This window comes from Talpa occidentalis, unplaced genomic scaffold (assembly GCF_014898055.3).
Source record: "Talpa occidentalis isolate TD23 unplaced genomic scaffold, MPIMG_talOcc4v2.1 talOcc4.2, whole genome shotgun sequence".
Classification (NCBI taxonomy): Eukaryota; Metazoa; Chordata; class Mammalia; order Eulipotyphla; family Talpidae; genus Talpa; species Talpa occidentalis.
Genome location: NW_023602073.1, coordinates 120,482,322 through 120,502,057, shown reverse-complemented (window position 1 = coordinate 120,502,057; position 19,736 = coordinate 120,482,322). Strand labels below are relative to the sequence as shown.

The 19,736-nt window shown below is 36.3% G+C and overlaps 1 protein-coding gene across 11 annotated transcripts in view; it reads right to left on the bottom strand.

Moving 5' to 3' along the window:
• Window positions 1-19,736, bottom strand: part of PKIB (cAMP-dependent protein kinase inhibitor beta) — a 79,846-nt gene that overhangs the window by 26,970 nt on the left and 33,140 nt on the right. For 6 of the 11 annotated variants that reach the window (XM_037520324.2, XM_037520333.2, XM_037520325.2 and 3 more), the window contains 2 exons: window positions 7,846-7,937; window positions 6,311-6,382 (listed from right to left, as the gene is read on the bottom strand). The exons of 1 other annotated variant lie outside the window; for it this stretch is intronic. The gene's annotated coding sequence lies outside the window, so the exon portion shown is untranslated. Of the gene's footprint in view, window positions 1-788; window positions 965-6,310; window positions 6,383-7,845; window positions 7,938-19,736 lie in introns of those variants that run through there. 4 more of the 11 variants (XM_037520331.2, XM_037520332.2, XM_037520337.2 and 1 more) reach the window with 2 other exon arrangements.

Below are 19,736 nucleotides of genomic sequence, written 5' to 3'. Positions count from 1 at the left end.
TGACAGACTGGACACTAAGAACAGAGCTAACCTCTAGGTGACCGCTCTGAATGGGCACACTGAATGAACTCTGCTAGCAATGATGTTAAATATCCAATTCTAGCTGCCTTCTTTCTGCACTGTAGTTCTCTCACATAATCCTCCAGTTTTTGGTAAAGCTTACTACACACCACAACCATCTTAGTGATATCTCTACTTTGGACAACAATGGAGAAGCCTAAGGTCAATCTTATGGTGGTATAGACTAGAGTGTGTTTCAGCTATCAAAAAACCCTAAGCGCTAGCAGAAATGGCGAGTAGAGACCAGGCCAGCAGGCCAGTTAAAAGTGACAGCAGCACTCAGGATAGATTAACAGAATCTGAAATTTTCAGAAATACTAGGTGTGGAGAAACAGATTGTATGTCATATAGTATGGGTGCTACAGCTATGTTTATTGAGGTTTAATGGCAAGATGGCCTCTCAAGGTTGAAGAACCTACTTTTTTTTTTTTTCAGATATCTGCAAAGATATATGATGGGTAAATATAACTATGAAATAAATATTTTGAATTATTTTTTATTTTTATATCAATAATCTATATATTTAAATAATGGTAACATGTATGTTATATGACACTATTACATGGCTTTGTTGGACCCCTCTCATAATTCTATGGAGTCTGAGGAGACCAGGATCCCCATGTTGACAAACTCTGGATGTATCATCAGTTATGGCCCTAGAATCCAGCATCCTTCTTCACACAACAACCACAATGTTAATCTCTAATAATATCTAATATTCCACCTACCTTTAATTTTTCTGTGTTTTCACTTAGAATTGTAGATTAATGAAGCTAAAAAACATGTTCAATAATCATTTAATGTAAGTCCCACAGTAGGCAATTAGAGGTTGAAAGGCCAGGTAACTATGACTATTAACATTTCGTAGACAATTCTGCAAAGTCTCAGTGATGTAACTGGGGAATAGAACACAAGAATCCCTCACACTAGATTCCATTCCACAATCCAATCATTTGTTAGTCCAGAGTCCTGGAGCCAGTTTTGAGCACTTCAGACTTGAGGGCTTCCTAAGCCTATCTAGATCTTGTTTTTTAGACCATGAAGGTCACATTACAGAGAATGATACTTTAGAGAGAAGAAATATCACTCCTGAAAATTCTAAATTATTTTCAGTGAGGCTGGGACAGAAAGCCTCATTTAATTAGCAAGTGCAATAAAAATGTGACATTTAGAAACAAATTTAAAAACAAATTATAACATATTTCCATCCTTCATTGGTACACTAAATGATGACATATTGTTCTTTTATAGTTGCCATTACCATGTTTTAATTGCTTTGATTTGCTTTAATTCAAAAATGTCAATTCAGTAATTACCCCTATACTGTTGGAATCAGCTCCATTTAGTGAACAAGATAAAATTTGACTTCAGAAAAGTAAAAATAATTATTATATAACACCAGGGGAAATTCTGTATCCTTGAGGTACTAAAAATATATGTGACTGAGTCAATTTATTTTACAGAAATGAAAGAAACTGTTCTTTTCAAGTTCTTAACAGTAATAAACCAGATAATCAACTATAAACTAGCTAATCCAGAATCCCTTTCAATCATTTATAAAACTGCTGATTCACTTAGAAAATAAATATTGAATGCTAATGAGGTGCCTGGCAAAACAGGTATGAATGTAAACTGTGGTAAGTCTTAGATGAAAAATTACAAGGTATTAGATGTGTGGATGAGCATTTGACTCACTGCCAATACAAACTCAGATATTAGGGAAGAAAAGGAGCTCCCTGGTACCAAGGTAGAAAAAGAATATTTCAGGCAGAGGAGAAGAACATTCAGGAACTAAGGAAAGTTAGAGTGGTCCCACTACAAAGAAGGAAGTCTAGGAAATGGCACAAGACAAAGTGGATCAGCTACCAGAGGTTACATTAATGAGATGGGTTAACGATTTGGTCTATCCTAACAGCAATGAGAAATCAAGGAAGGTTTTTAAACAATAGCATGACAATCAAAATTGAACTTAGAAAAGGTGACTCTGACTGAAACAAATGGAATAGATTGGAAAAGAAGAATGGATTCAGGAGATGAGTTTGGAGGCAACTGCAGTATTCTAAGTGGGAGATGATGGTAGATTAAAAGGTCAAGTTTATGCCTTCTATTTAACAATCCATAAAGTCTAAAGTGATGTATATTCTGCAATTGACCCATTTTCACAGAATTATATGTTTCAAAGCTAAAAAGGAAAGCAGAGTGATAATTGAAGGTACTGCTTTAGATGAAATACACCTGGTTTAGCACTCTGGTCAGAACCTTTTACACCAGCTAAGCTAATCTCCCTCTCTGAGCTTTTTCTGACACTCTCCTTCCTACAGGAAAGAGAGTGATCTAGTTCTTTAGTCTGACAAACATGACCCTACATGATGGACACTCTGCTTACTACCCAGACTCACCTTTCCCTTCTGGTAAGAGTAGATAAAACAAATTCTGCCCATTCTCGACTTGTGACTCAACTACATACTCTCTTCACCTCTAGATTCTGGCCAAATCCTGGTTGCAGTTCCTCCTCACTGGACACTGTCCTGAATTTCTCTTCACTTGGTCAACAACTACTCAAAACTGAGGCCTCAGTTCAGACAGCACTTTGGCCCAGAACTTCTCTTCCACCTGACTGTATCCCAAGAAAGGACAACCTACAATATAAATTTCACTATTTGAATGAATTGAGTGAGCAATCAAGGGAGTCCTGGAGAGTCTGACCAGTTTACCAAAGGTTACAGAGGTTGGGATGATAGCATGAGGAGAAGACGCAGGTCTCCTGTCATGTGTCACAGTGCACCTTTCTCTCCATCTCAATTGCATTAGCTTTCTCCACTGAGTCTTAGAAGCATACTCTTTGTGTGGTTTCAAAATGTTGTACATTGATGCTATGAGTCATGATAGTTGTGACCCAAACAGACCAGTGCAACTCTTCTCCAAAGTCTTCTCTGACTCCCCTGGGAAGGGGAGCCATGGCTCCTGTGGCTCTCCCAAGCCCTCCTGCAACCTTTTACAATGATCTTTCCCCATAACACTGTGAACTCAGCTCAAGCTAGGACCCTGCTGGACTTGTTTTATACTCCTGGCACTCAAAACTGTTCTTGGGACAGAGAAGTATTTAATATTTATTTAACTTCACAGCACTCCAGAGTTGGATTGAGTCCAAGTAAGGCTAACTAAAGTGATGTAAGAAATGAAGAAAAGCCAAAATAAATAAAATGGTGCAAGAGTAAGAAGACAAACTGTAACAATTTGCCCTGGGAGATAAGGAGTTTGAGAATATATATGGATGCCAAGAAAGGTAAGAAAGGATGGTGTCCCTACTGGAACAGGCTGAAAAAGCCTTGAGAAGGCTTTGGTCCGAGGGTAGCCTTCTGATCTCTTTTTAGTCAGAACAGAAGATGGAGTTAGAACAGAAGAAGCTCTCACCTTCAGACAGCTGGATAGAACACTTTCTGTAAGTACTGGGTAGGTATGTAGGGAAGACAACTCAAAGCACTTCCAGGCCCTGCTGGGAAGTCAACAGCCATAGATTTTGAGATGACAGAATCAGTCAGCCCATTTTGATGGAAATAAAACTGAGCTGGGGGCAGCAGGCCAAATGTTAGTTCAAATGTTAGCCCTGTGACCTCTGGCAAATTTTTGAGTCTCACAATTCACTTCTGTGAAATAGAAAGTTTGAACTATTCCATCTCTGATAGTCCCTTCTTTATTTAGGGATGCTGTGATTTATGGTCTTGTCACTTGGACTTCCTTAAAGCAGCTACAAAAGCAAGGGTGAGAAAAGTATCCATTGGTTAATACATGCAATGGAGACAACCAAAATCTTCCTTTTCATTTTAGTAACTTGATCTGGGTGAATTGAAGCCTCAACTGGTAACTATGTCCCTTCATTTCATCCACACAGTCAAAAACATTATCAATAAAAAGTTAGAGATATGGTGAGGCTGTAAAGCAGTGGTTTGCAAATACCAAATTCAGAGTGGCAATATTTTGAAAACACAATTTCCAAAGCCTTACCCCTGACCTGCCAATCAGCATCTCTAAGGTAGAAAAGTAGAGCCCTAAGAATATGTATTTTTTACAGATCCCCCATGTTACCTTGATAATCAGCTAATTTGGGTCTCATTTTTAAAGGAAAATTAGCATTTCTTAAAGGTAACCTGTAGATCACTTTCAGTGAATTACCTAATGTGTTTGTTAAAAGTATCTGGAAATATGGCCAAGAATAGGTATTTTACATTTCTTTTAGTGATTTCATAAATTCCAATTTTATTGCTAAAATAGCTTTTATATAAGCTGACAAATGAAGTCATTATGTGGACAACCTCAAATTCTACAAAACAATAGGAATAGTAAATTTTGATTGAGGTATATATGTTTAGTATTTATGTTACATTGTATTTAATCTCCATAACATGCCTGATATAAGCACTTTTACCTTCATTTTACTAACAGATTGAAGCATTAAAGAGTTCAGATAACTTGCTCAAGTCCACAGGATCACAGATAGATGTACTGGAACCAAAAACTAATGCCACATAGCTGCAAAACAGCCTGTATGGCTGCAGAATGTGTAAATAAGAATGCAGCACACCTTTTAATTAAATAACTTGCTGAGATCTTATCTGATGAAACAAGTTAAAAATATGTCTCAGTTCCTGTTGGCTGGTTTTATTAGCTACTACACAAATGTTAATGTCATAATTGTCACAAGATTAGCCAAGATAAATGACTGTTTACTACTAAGCAACAATGTTTCAGGGATTTCTTGGAATCATAAAATGATATAAGGCAGTTATCATTTTCAGTTAACAGCCATCAAACACAAATATTTACAGTTGAGAAACCTAGAATTGTGCTGTTCAAACCCTTACACACAACCTCACCTCCTGAGAGGCTCACCCAGTTCCACACCTGCTGCCTGTCTTTACACCATGAGCCCTAGACTCTGCTCTTCAGCTTGATATACTGATTATTTGCTTTAGTGCTAGAATAAGACTATACTAGACTTAACATGTATACCAGGGCATAAACATAAAATGCTAGTACTACAAAAATATTTTTAGGACAAAGGTTTTCTATTTTCACTGTTTCTTTTCAATTCATCTCATAAATATCCATTTTAAAAAGATGCACTGGGCCTCCCTGATGGTGCAAGGGGTTGAGAAACAACCTATGAAGCTATCTGCAGCCACTGCAGCATGAGTTCGATCCCCAGTCAGGGAGCTACATGGCACAGCAGACCTCTCCTGACTTGCCTGCTGCTCCCCTCAGCAGTGTATTTCAGTCATCTGCCTTTTCTGTTTCCCATTCTGTCTCTGTTGAATTCCCTCACCCTCTGGTGCCTCTGGCCTGTACCCCAGTTCTTGTATAAATAAATCTTTAAAGAAATACAAAGTCAAAAAAAAAATAAAAAGATCTGCTTGTCTTGGTCTCATGCTGAATGGAAATACAGAGTCTCCCAGATTCTCCATTCATGAGTGGACCAGTTTGGGGTACAATAATATAAGGAATATATATAATAATATAAGGAATTTCAAACATGTGATAAAGGTGAATGGACCTCAGCTATTATGAGACTTAGCTTACAAAGTTGTCCAAATCCATCTACTCTGTACCAGAATACCAATTCTTCCCTTTCCTGGACTCCCACCCCACTCTTTCCCTCTTCCTTCCCATTGGTGTTACAAACTTTCACACAGATATTTCACTAAGGTGAAAAAGGAATGAAAGTGACATCAAGAAAGAGCAATTGCAAAGTATATTAATTGAACATTCATTGGCTATAGATAGATTTGGTGAAAGTTTACTTTTTTTTTTTTTTAAGATTTATTTATTTATTCATACAAGCACTGGGTACAGTCAGAAGCGCGGGAAGGTGAGAGGATTCACCAAAGCCAGAGAGGGGAGCAGAACAGTCAAATTGACGAAATACACTGCTGAGGGGAGCAGCGGGTGGCAGGAGAGGTCTGCGCGCCATGTGGGACCCTCGCCAGCAGCCAGGGATCAAACTGGCGCTTCAGAGGATGCAGGCAGCTTCGCAACCCAGTGCTCAACCACTGCGCCCCGGGGAGGCCCGAACGTTTCCTTATTGAGTTTTCTTTTTTTTTTTTTTGAGGGGTGATTATGTGTTTTATTCTCATTCACATGTTGCATGCCAGCTCATACTGTATAGCTGTATCCCGTCATGTATTTTATTGAGGAGACATTTCTTTCACAAAATCAACCTAATTTCCTAAATAAAGAAAAAAAGGATACTTACAAATCTCTGATTAAAATATGCTGATTTTTGTTTAAAACAGGTTTAGGAAGGAGCTCTGATAAATGTTCTTTCCTGTGAATAATAATAATAAAAATCTATGAATAACAAGAAAATGTGAAAATTAATTAAAATATCAAATTTTAATCATTTTATCTTTTTTAAAATTGTGTTCAAATGTAAATATAATGATTTGCTTGACCTTCTTGGAAAAAGTAGAACCTCTAATTCAACAATGACAGTTTCTAATAAAAGTCAAAGTAGCTTCATTTCAAACAACAAGTATTAGTAATTAGGTTTGCCAGCGATAATAAGTAGTAGACAATTACTGCTATATTCAGTGCTATGAGGGATTAAAATCAGGTTGAGAAAGTCATCGTGGACATCATTATAACAAACATTTATGGGCAAAGAAAAATAACTAATATTTGAAACGACTACAGTTTTGGTTGTAGAAACATTTAGTGCTTTTGGAATATTACTATGGAGATTCTTTTGGATCTTTACTAAATGACATGAGACATGTACCAATATTTCAAGCAACCACATGGGGACCTTATGGAAGGAATCCAACTATCTTGACCCTAGAAATGAAGATAAATTACAATCATATAATTTCTGTTACCAAAGTGAGTCCTATATCTCAACAGTGAGCACCTTAAAAAGAAGGGTGGGAAATAATAGAAGTACGAGCCATCATTATTCATATTAGCCCCTCACAGCAACTGGATACTGCAAATTCTCTCCTACCACTCCCACTGCCCTCATTCAGACTGCCATTCACTCTTCCTGGGCTCTTGCAACACCTTAAATGATTCTCTTGCAGGAATTCTTCCTTCCTACAACTCCATCCCTTACACTGATGTCAGGTGGAATTATTTTAAAGTAAATCTGCTCATGATTTTCCTAAAATTAATCCTTAACAGCCTTCCCAGCACTGATAGGATTAAGCACAAGTCTCTTCACAGAGTACATGGTGCCCACCAGGAATTGGCCTCAAACTTTCTTTCTTTTATTTTCTCAGAAACCCAACCTGCACTAACCCTAAAACTCTACAGTCACACCAAGCCAATGGCACCCTTAAGCCTTGTTCATATTACCCCTTTCTTTGTCTTCAGTCCCTTCCTGATGGTCTGGCTAACGTCTACATTCATCTACTCAGGGTTAACTTGTGCAGCTCTTTCCCAGAGTGTTCTCTGTCCCCTTGGCCACATAGATTCTCTTCTCTGTGCTCTAAAATATTCTGGCATAGCTTTATCAACAAACTCATCACATAAATTATAAATTTCTGATTACTATCTGCCTTCCTGCTCCCACCTGACATCAGATTTTCAAGCCTGTTGAGGCATGTACTGACTCATTCATCTTGCACAATGTTTTTTGCACACAGTAGATATTTATGCAACAAATATCTACTGAATGTCAAGATGCAGAAGGTGATTTTCAGACTCAAAGTTATCTGAAGCATACTTGATCACTTTGGAAGAATTTTAAAAAAATCAAAAACAGACATCTTTTAACCTACTTCCGTTACCCACCTTCCCAAATAGTTTTCAGGGCTCTTCTCACTCTATATATGGGACTGTTTCCCTTCAATTGAGTCCTACTTGTACAGGCTGGATAAATAAGGCTGAGAAGAGGAGAAGTAAATGGAAAAAATGATTGTAGAAGTAGTAATAAAAAATTATAAACTTCAAAATTGTATATTATAATGCATATATGCACCTCTAACAAACAAGATTAAAAAAAAAACATACTTTTCTGGTCCTAATTTTTCAACCATTTGCATATAAGTTCTTGGTAAAGATCTAATAAAAACTGTAAACAAGAACAGAGTTTATAGTCAGATAAAACTAATATTACTTTTTGTCTTTAAAATGGAAACTTCTAGAGCCTCCCTGGTGGCACAGGCAGTTGGGTGCAGCGCTGTGAAGCCGTCCACAGCCTCTGCAGTGCTGGTTCAATGCCTGCCGGTCGCAGAGCAACCCACACGGCGCAGGAAACCTCTTCAGTCTCGCCCACTGCTCCCCTCAGCAGTGTGTTTCAGTCAGTCTACCTGTTCTGTTCCCTGCTCTGTCTCTGGTGAATCCTCTCAACCCCCCCACCCCCGCCCTCACACCTCTGGCCTGTACCCTGGTTCTTGTATAAATAAATAAATCTTTAGAAAAATAAAATAAAATGGAAACTTCTAAAAATCCCTACATATTTAATACCTTTTCCAAGATTAAGTTTGTTTTCCCTTTACAATTTCTACCGATCTCTACTCTTGCATTAGAATTAAAAACAAAATAAGAAATAGAAGAGTGAGGGCCTCCCCGGTGGCACAGCAGGTTGAGCACCACACTGTGAAGCTGTCCGCAACCTCTGCAGCCACAGGCTCAATTCCCGGCCTACCAGGGAGAAACCCACATGGCGCAGCAGACCTCTCCTGCCTCACCTGCTGCTCCCCTCAGCAGTGTCTTTGGTCCGTCTGCCTGTTGTGCTCCCCACCCTGTCTCTGGTGAATTCTCTCACTCTCCCATGCCTCTGACTGTACCCCAGTTTCTGTATAAATAAATAAATATTAAAAAAAAAGAAATAGAAGAGTGAAATAATTATTTTCCTTTCCATTCTTCGAAAATTGTTATATTCAAATATAACTATGACTTTGAAAGTGAAATTCATATATCTTTTTGAATATAGGAGATACACTAAACTTAAGTACAAATAAAGATTGAGACTCTCTACTCATCTCTTAAATTTTAATTTTTAATTATCAAAAATTTAATCAGGGCCTCCCTGGTGGCATGAGGGGTTAGAACGCAACCTATGAAGCAATCCGCAGCCACTGCAGCATGATTTCAATCCCCCACCAGGGAGCAACCCACATGGCACAGCAGACCTCTCCTGACTCACCTGCTGCTCCCCTCAGCAGTGTATTTCAGTACATCTATCTGTTCTGCTCCCCACTCTATCTCTGGTGGATCCTCCCACCCCCATGCCTTTGGCCTGTACCCCAGTTCTTGTACACATAAATAAATAAATCTTTTTAAAAAATTAACTAATCAAAGAGAAGTAATTCCTAAAAAGGTTTCAAAAATAGTAGCATGCCTCTAGCAACAACAAAAAAATTGAGTACATATCTTCTATTAATATTATATAAATTATAAGTACCAATATGCTAACAGACTAATGTAATTTATGTCATAAAATTATTATATATACTAAACACATTAGCAGAAATTAAAAATAAGAAATAAATATAGCCAGATATTCTACTGTTCTTCCTGAACTTCAAGGTTGGATAGAATTTGCAAGACATTTTTACTATACAAGGTTTAAGTTTCTCTCTATTATCCCTCTCGGAAATACAACTGAATCTAGAGACAGTCTGATGGATTTATGGCAGTGTGAAACCCATGGTGAAAACAAAACAAAACAAAACAGGGGTTTCACCAAAAAGCACCACATGCCTTGCTTGGGGAACTAATCAAGGTGTACATGGGTTAGCAAATTCATCATATTAAAACAGGTATATACTGAGATTTTGAATTAGCAGAGATCTTGAAAATCTTCTAGGCCAGGGATTTGCAAACTATTTTTAACTAGAAATATTTCCCCAAAATTAATACTTTAGCATATGGCCAATATATAAAATAGATGCAAGCAGAGTTGCTCAGGTTAATGCAACTAGGGTTTAACATTCTCACTCTCTTCCACAGACACAGAATGAGAGCTGTGGCCACGTTGCCATGTTAGAGATGAGACCACGACACTGGAGATGGAACAAGAACAGTCATGTCAAGGCAGTTTCATAAAGTGTCTAAAATGATTAATCCTGGTACATTTCCATCTCATTTTTGATACTCCTGACTTGTTCTCACAGACAGGCCTCCTTACAAATCCCAATCTGATCTCAGTGATAAAAGTAAATGCAACTATAATCTGACAGGACTTACACTTATTTTCTCTTTGATATGCACACTTTCTAATTTGAAATTTTAATGACTCAGCCATGTCAACTTGCATATAATTTGCACAGAGAATAAACATGGTATGCCTCAGACATACTATTTCAGGTGGGCCCCAAAATGTTAGGTATCAAGATAAATAAAATTTTAATTCTTTAATTTTACAAAATAAAAATAGGTGCAAAAATCCATGATGAGCAAAATATCAAAATGTTAAATAAATATTTGACTCTACACATATATAGTTTCATGTACCTCACACTAGTAGTGGACAAGGTTCTGTGACTTCTCTCAAAGAATGAAATACAAATAAAACAATGCTGCCACTGTACTTGTGTTATGTAAATGTCTACCTAAATAATATTTAGGGTTGTTGAAGGAATAGAAAATGTAGTTTGGAAGTCACAACCCAGACAGGGTGTGTTCTGTGATACAGACCTTCACACTGAGTCCATAGGACTGAGAATGAAGTTGTTTGTGAACAAATAAGCAACTAAAAAACCATACTACATGAGGCAATACTCAGTCTAGCATCACATTTGAACTACTTTGCAATTTCAATGAGCTAATAAATCTAGCTAAAATTGCTTCAGTAAGCATTCTATTCTATTTTTGTTTTGTTTTAAAAAGCAAATCATAGTTTAAAATGTATAAAAACGTGAACATCAAAGTGAGTCAGGTAAAAATCAGCTGATTCTTACAACCACTTCAACTGGAAGACAGTTTTAAAAGGCCATTCTTAAAACACTTTTAACTTGTCAAGAATGGCAATAGTAAGAACCACCCAAAGAGATGAATTATTGTGACTTTAAAGAGTTTGTACATTCCTGGGGAAGTTTTCTAACCATAGAACCCAAATGAACTAGCTTAGAAAAACAAATAATCCCATACCTGACACATAGTAGGCACTCAACACATATTGTCTGAATAATTAAAGTTGAAAAAAGACTAAAAACAGAAAGAATAGACGAATATCATCAAGAGTTTTGAAACAGAGACTTTAAGCTGTGGGCTACTGAGCAGAGATTTGGGAGCTGGGAGTGGTTCTTTAAAAGAAAGAATGGGAGGATTGAGAGTCAGCAAATAGTATACCAAGCTAAGAGTCTCCATAAGTAATCTTGGCAGTGGGCAATAAAGGCCCACAGCAGGAAAAGAGTAAATTTCGAGCAAGGGAGGTGTGGTAGATACTGCTGGTTGGTTTTCAATAACGATTGAAAACCATTCCATTTCTCTTCTACAGAAATGGAAAATTTAGATGGGAACCCAGTTAAAGACCATATCATGAAGTCTGCCATTCTACCAGAGATGCCACACTACTGGATTTTGTCATCTAGACATGAGCAGAAGTGATGTGTTCCATTTCTAGATTATACCCTAAAAGAGAGGAAGTATGGACCCTCTCTCCTCTTTTTCTCCTTTCTGAAAACTGGACTGTATTTGTGGGGGTAAGCCATCATTCACTAGGCAGACAAGGACAATACCTTGAGGAAGACAAAGCAGAAGATGAAAGAAGTCTGCATCCCCAAGATGGCCAAGCCTCTATACCACCCCTATACCATGTAGCTGGACTGTACATAGATAGAGCTAAAACCATATTGTGTTTAATCCACTGTAATTTTTTGACTTCATTATAACTGCCAAGCCAAAGTCATAAGTAATACAGATGAATTAATTTTTTTTTTTTTGAAATGGAACAATTCATGCAATGTGGCGACAGGTTATTATGGCAAATAAAAGAGAACAATGAGCTGAAACAATTATAAGGCTTTATGTCTAGGAAAACAGGATAATAATGAAGCCACTAACAAAATAACAGATAAGAAGGAGATCTGGTTGAATTTCAGGGGCAACAGTAAGTTAAAAAAAAAAAAAATGGGCCTGGAGCTCAGATAAGAGGAGAAAATTGAAAATGGAAATTTCAGAGACTGTATATCGTATAGATAGTTCAAAATAAGAATTGACAGAATCTTGAACAAAGAGAGATCAGTGTGTGACAAAAACTGAATAAGATGTTCTCAGAGAAGGCAGAAGAAGAAGCAGTTCTCAGCAAAGGGAAGGAGGAAGAATGTTATTATCTTAATGGAAAAGGGTAATGATTAAAGAACATAAGAATAGATTTTACCTTGACCCAAACTAGCAAACAGGTTTAAAAGGAATTTGATGTAGTCTAAGCTTCTAATCTTTTTGAAGTTCCCATAAAAAATTAAAGCAATCATTTCTTGAAATAGAAAGATATTATTCAAGGTTCTGAATAAGCCAGGTCTCAATCATGCTTTAGATTCAACTTAAATTTCCAGAATTCCAAGAGAACAGAAACAAACAGCAGGTAATTATATCATTCTCTCTTGTCTATTTTCACAGTAAAGAAGGAATGAGGTGTGAAAAACAAAGGGAAATGGAAGCAGCATGTTTTTGTTGCTGTCATTCGTTCTAGGAGGCTGATGTTTAAATGAGGAAATGACAAACTAAAACAAAGACCTCCTTCCCAACTTTTATTAAGTTCCTTCAAAGATTTCACATTGATGCTCTGACTTTCACATTTATACTTTAAGTTAATATAGGATGGCAACATTGGAAGTCAACCATTGCATCTAAAAAGCAATAGCTTGGGAATCTTTATGACTTGCCATATGCAATCTAATCACTGAAAGGTTACCAACTTTCCAGAACATTCAAGAAAATTTGTTGTATCATGCCCTCCAACAGTCCTTCTTCTCCACCTGGCTTGGAGTCAGACCCAAGATTTCTGTTTTTCATTTCACTATTCACCTCAAGTTGAAGAAATTCAACATGCTAGCTTTTTCTCACTGGCTTTAGCTTACAGAGTGTACATTATAGCTACTGAAATAGCACCAGAGAAAATTCAAGGATTCTTTGCCACTACATTTTCATCGAAACCAATCATATTAGTTCTCTTTGTATGAGAAATTGATATTCTCCTCCTTTCCTTTGAAGAGAAATCTGCAAGTAATAGCCGTTCTCGCCCCACATAGTGATTGCATTATCCATGGTCTTTAAAACTGTTTAGGGGATAGTTTTTACCCTTGTTTCTAGTGTTTTCCTTGAGTTTCATAATCAGTCTTCTGTTAAGTTCTTAATATTGGCTCAAATTTGGGGATTCCACACTCCTTTTATTGTTATGATCAGATATTACTACTCATTCTTCCAAAACAAAGTGGGAAGGTCTGCCCTAGGTCACCTTTTAATGAACTTAGTACTCAAGATGCAAAATTGGTCGTTTCATTTCCATGTTCTTTTCATCTTCTCACATATGACTTGTATGGCTCCAGAATTCTTGGCATTTAAAATATATAACCTGAAAGGCAGGTTATATATCTGATTTCAGGAAAGTCCCTTTCTCTATCCTTTATCATGTTACTATTAAAAACTACAACACTGAAGCACCAGACACATTTGTCATGAAATACTGCTGTTTAATGTTTTCTTGCCAAGTTTAGTAAAGGGAGTAACTTTAAAATTTTTCTAACAATACACTTTTTAGACCATATTACTTTCTTGCCTATATCATAGTCCTCAAACACCAGGAAATCAGTTCACAGGCCTCATAAGTTCCTTACAACTATAACATTTTTATAGGTATATCTGAGGTTAAAGAGAAAAATGCTAAGCATCACAGTTAATAAAGTAATTATGATAAAATGTCAACCTGAGAGATTGAGTTTAAATTTAAGTATTAACCCTAATATTGTTATATTCCCCTCTGGCAGATTTAGACATGGCATTGAAACATTTATATTAACAAAAGAAAGCCAATTATAACGATGTTAAATATGAAAGTAGATATACCAACTCATGGAGGAGTGGGGCAGAGGGAGCAAATAATTGCTGAGTACCCATGATTTTTCAGATGCCCTTAATATTCTCTCACTGAATCCTTACAAAACCCTGAGGGAGCCTGAAATAAAATAGAAGCAGCACCAAGCAGAGTCAAGACTGGAACACAGGTCTGCTAAACAAAGTTACACTGACTCACAACAATTGTGGTACTTCAGTAAGTCACCCTACAGGATCAGCAATGAGTAAATATGTGGGAAAGTAGAGTTGAACTTTACAGGTCACTTTGGATATGCTATAGGGTTTTTCAGTGCTTTTTATAAGAATTCCTATTAGCATCATATTTTAACAAAAGGTGTTCCATCCCAACTGTCACAAGATCACTACTCTATTCAAAGGAGCCTGTCCTTTTTGTTCAAAAGCATATGTGTCCTTGAAGATAGATCTGGGCTGTGCATATCTGGACTCTGCACATCTTGCATATCTACCAGAGAGTGACTTGATAGACTCCTAGAGTAACAAAGTTGGGAAATGGGAGAGGGCTATAAAATAACCCTACATAGTAAACCCTCAATTAAAAAAATATTTTGAAATATATATTATTATAACTAGATGCCCTTTGGCTAAGCCAACATGCTCTTATGAAATAGATATAATGAGTTCTTATAAAACAGTAAGCCCTTTAGTTTCCGTATCTGCATAAACAGCCTGTGGGAGCTTTTAGGGCATTTGCAGTATTACCCTTGAGTGTGGTTGAGAGGCATTGTCAATAGCGAAAGCACTAGGCAAAAGAAGTCAGATGGTCACAAAGGTTTGGTCAGAGAAGGCTAAAGCTGGAAGAGATTCTAATGCTACAGACGGTTTAATGTTGTACACATGAACTTTGGAGACAGACTAGCTCTAGAACATAACAGCTGTGGGATTTGAGCAATATGAGCCCAAGTTTCCTTATTTATAATGTGGAAATAAAACTTCCACCACACAGGGTATTATGAAGATTAAATGAGACAATGCCTGAAAAGTACTTAGCATAATGCCTAACATACAAAAGCACTTAATAAAAGATAGTTGTTATTAGGATGTTCTTTGTATCAAAGCAGAAACTATACTTTAGGAGCCAGGCATCACGAGCCCTTTAGTGAGGGGTGAGTGTGGGGGGGTTTAAATCAACTTTATCCAAAAACCCAATTGCCTGTAAACAGTTACTAACTCATAACCAGAAAAGGTCTATGAAAATTTCAATGTATTTTAATTATTTTTTCATTAATAAAACTGTCTTTATGACTAACTTTCCCCCTTCTACTTGACTTCCATTTCCTTTCAAAACTAACTCTGTTTGAATCTCTGAATGATATTGATTTGTGCTATTTCTTGAACTGAAGGTCTCCCTCTTTAATTTACTTTGTTGTGATATTTTCAATCATTTCTATTGCTTTCTCCTACAATCTAGAAGTACACATTGAACTGTATTAAAGAAATCTTATTCTTTATTAACTATTATGTTGAAATTTCAATGCTTTCATCAACTAAGTAAGATAGAGACTGTTAGCTTCAGATTTCAGATTATTAACAAAAACTAATCTTAAATAATATTTTACAATAAATCCATTTTTTTAAAGATTTATTTATTTATACAAGCACTGGATACTGTCAGAAACGAGGGAGGGTAAGAGAATTCACCAAAGAGACAACAGTGAGCAGAACAGGCAGAAGGACCAAAGTACACTGCTGAGGGGAGCAGCAGGCGGCAGGAAAGGTCTGCGCGCCTTGTGGGACCCTCGCCCGGTGGCTGGGGATCGAGCCGGTGCTGCAGAGGCTTGGGCAGCTTCGCAACCCAGTGCTCAACCGCTGTGCCACGGGGAAGGCCCAATAAATCCATTTTTAAAGGGTCTTTTGAAGAGTAACTAACTCAAACACTATCCATAGGAACAATCTCTGAAAAGAAAAATGACCAAGCTAAGGTTTCATACTTATTTCATCAATAAAAAGAGAGATTGAAATGTTCATTTCTGGTTCTCCTTTTTATCTTTATTAAGGATGCAGCCTAGCCTTATTTCCTTTTATAGTTGTTCAGGCTGTCATTTTGAGGATTTTTTTTTTCAACCCAGGTATATGGGTCACCTAAAAAAATACTTCACTTTTCTAGTCTTGATCTGTCTAGAACTGGAGAGGCATTTATAGCAGACTACGGCACTAGGTGGTTTGTGCATTTTACGATACTAATCACATTGTTTTCTAACACTAGAGCTCAATTTAAAAATTGCTGGTGCCACGTCTTAATATACCTTTCGCAAAGACATTTTGTCCTAGTGTTGTTTACTAGGCACACTAAATTCTATACAGAAGTACATTTGCTTTCAGAAGACAAATTAACTGATTTAAATAGGCTTCATTTTAACATATTTAATGTACTTCACTTTAACAAAATGCATGCAAGGCAGTTACGGATAAAACACACAAACAAGGAACAAATATCAACAAAATAGTTAACATTAAAATTATCTCCTTCCTTACATTTGAAAATGATTACATTACATGTCTCATACTTAGGCCAGTGACATTCATCACTAGCTGAATTTACATCCCCTCTAAATGCACCTTGTGCATGTTGGGATTTATCTGGCTCAGAGAAAAATGGCAGCTGCAGTGGTGATTCATTAAAACCAATTTTCAGTGAAGCAGCTGCTTCTGGAAGCTGTGCTTCATACATCAATCATTAGCTGATTGTCGCAGCTAGTTCAGTCACATCATCTACTCAGCGTATTGATTTTGTGGTTGTTGATATTGGCACTGCAGTACAATATTGTTGTCTTATCATGCTGCACCAGTTGAAATACTGTCTTGTGAACCTTCAAGCAGGGGAAAATACACATAATCACGAAATGCAACCATTATGTGAAGAAAATAGTGAAAAGAGTGTTCACTCTAAATACCTAGAGGTTAATTTTCAGGTCATTCATGTTTCCTAATGGGTTGACCTCAGTCAATCACACTCCAGCAGATTCACAAATAACAAAATTTTTGTTGTGGTTTGAATTGTGTCCCTAAAAGGATATGTTGAATTCCTAACCCTTATGTGAATGTGATCTATTTGGAAATAGTCTTTGCAAATATAACCAAATGAGGTCAGAACTGAATAGGTTAGACTCTTAATCCAATATGGTTGGTATCCTTACAAGGAGAGGGAAGACAAGATGAAGACAGAGATATACAGGGAGAACATCATGTGAAAGTGGGGGTAGAAAGAGGAGTGAGAAGCTAGAAGAGGCAAGAAAGAATTCTCCCCTAGAAGCTTTGGTTTAGTCTAAGACAAGTGTTAATTCTACCAAAAGGCCATTCTCTAGCTTGTGTAATAAAGTTGAAAAAAAAAATCTTCTAATACTAAGCACAGCTCTAGTAAAAAGAGTGTTACGAAGCATGTCATAGATTTTTTTTCTCCATCTTGAAATGGATCCACTCAAGAGAAGATGACAGAGATATAGATTTTAGTTCTGAAGACAATGTGGTTAAGAGGGCAATACTCTTCCCAAATTGAGCAGCTGATTCCAACATCAGTCTCAAGAAAATCTGTTTGCTTTTTACACAGGACTTGACAAACTAATTCTGAAATTCAAATGGAAAGTAAGAAATTAAAAACATTAACGACAATCCTAAAAATAACAAAGTTGGAGGACCAACACATCTCTATTTCAAAACTTTCTACAAAGTGACAGTAATCAAGATAGTTTGATACTGACATAAAGACAGACATGTAAGTTGAGAGACTAGAAATGAGAGTCTAGAAATGTAGTGAATTGGTTTTTAACAAGAGTGCCGAGACAACTGAATGGGGGAAAGGATAATCTTTTCAACAAATAGTTTCAGGACAAATGGACAGCCAGATGCAAAGGAATGAGACTGGATGAATACCTTACAGCATATTGAAAAAGTAACTCAAAGTGGATTATATATATAAATGGTAGAACTAAAACATTTTTAAAAGAAGATATGAGTAAAGCTTCATAACTTTTGGTTAGAGAATAATTTCTTAGATATGATACCAAAAGCACAAGTGGCAAAAGAAAAAATAATTAGAATTTTACCAAAATAAAAGTTTTGTACATTCAAGTACACAATCAAAAATTGGGAAAAATAGCCACAGAATTGGATAAACTGTTTTCCAATAATAAGTGACTTATATCTAGAGCATGTAAGAATGACTGCAATAATAAAAGGGTGGGAGACCCAATTAAAAAAGTAAATGGATATTAATAGACATTTCTCCAAAGATGGTACACAAATGACTAGTAAGCATACTAAAGGATTTACAACATCATTAGACACCAGGAACGCACAGATTAAAAATCACAATGAAATACCACTTCATACCCACCAGGATAACTATAACACAAAAGACAGACTAAGAAAAGTGTTGGCAAGGATGTGGAGAGATTGAAAGACTCATTCAATCTCAGTAAGAATGTAAAATGATGAAGTCTCATTGGAAAATAGTATGCTAGTTCCTCAAGTTGTTAAATATAAAGTTACCATATGAACTAGTCATTCTAATTCTAGGTATATATACTCCAGGAAAAAGAAAGCATGTATTTACACAAAAACCTTTACATGGGGTATTCATAGTAATGTTACTCATATTATTTAAAGTGGAAACAATCCAAATGTCTACTGATGAATTCATAAATAAAATGTAATATGTCCTTATAATGTAATATTATGGGGCAATAAAAAGGAATGAAGTTCTAATACAGGCTAAAACATCAACTTTGAAAACATAATGGTAAATGAAAGAAAACACATGTTGCATGGTTCCATTTATATGAAACATCCAATATATCAAATTTATAGAGACAAAGTGAATCTGTGATATCCTGGAGCTGTGGGTGACAGGGGGTTTAGGGAAAAAGGGGAGAGTCACAACTAATGGTTTTAGGGTTTCTCTTTGTGGTGAGAAAAATGATCAAAAGTTGATTGTGGTGATGGCATATAAATATATGAGAAACCATTAATTGATATTTAAATGGATTACTTTTGTGAATATTTGAAAGGGAATTAATGTGTAATATGTCAATTATGTTTATCCATTAAAAAAAACATTTATTGCAGATCCCAGCTGAGCTTGTTTCTTTGACTATAGACAAAATGTAGAATTAGGGTGCCAATTTGTTACATTTAACATATGGTACATATGTTCTACCTTCTGATTATTCTAAAGTAGTAAGAAATGTCTACGTATGAATATCCAATCTATAAATTCTTTGATTACAGAAGAATTCGTTAAAATGGGTGAGTTTTTTAGATGAACAGCAATACTAACTTTAGGAATATGTCAGTCACTGAGATTTTTCTTCTATCTGCAAATCAATTCCATATTTGTTTTCATAAAGAAATCACACATTTCCATAGGAGAACAGATTCTCTTTGGTCATTTAATAATAGACACAAATTTCCTTTAGACCCACATAAGAGTTACCTAATCTTATTTTAACCAAGAATTTGTGCTTAATAAAACAGGAACTTTTAGCGTAAGTAGGCCATGTGTTTATTTAATTTCCAGATACTCATGCCTTTTATGTTTTCCAGCAGTAATGTTTAATCATTCTAAACACAGAGTAAGCTCTCTTGGCCATGAAGTCTAAGCAAGGAGGATGTGATTCTGTTTGTGGTTTAGTTTGTAAGAGAACAGA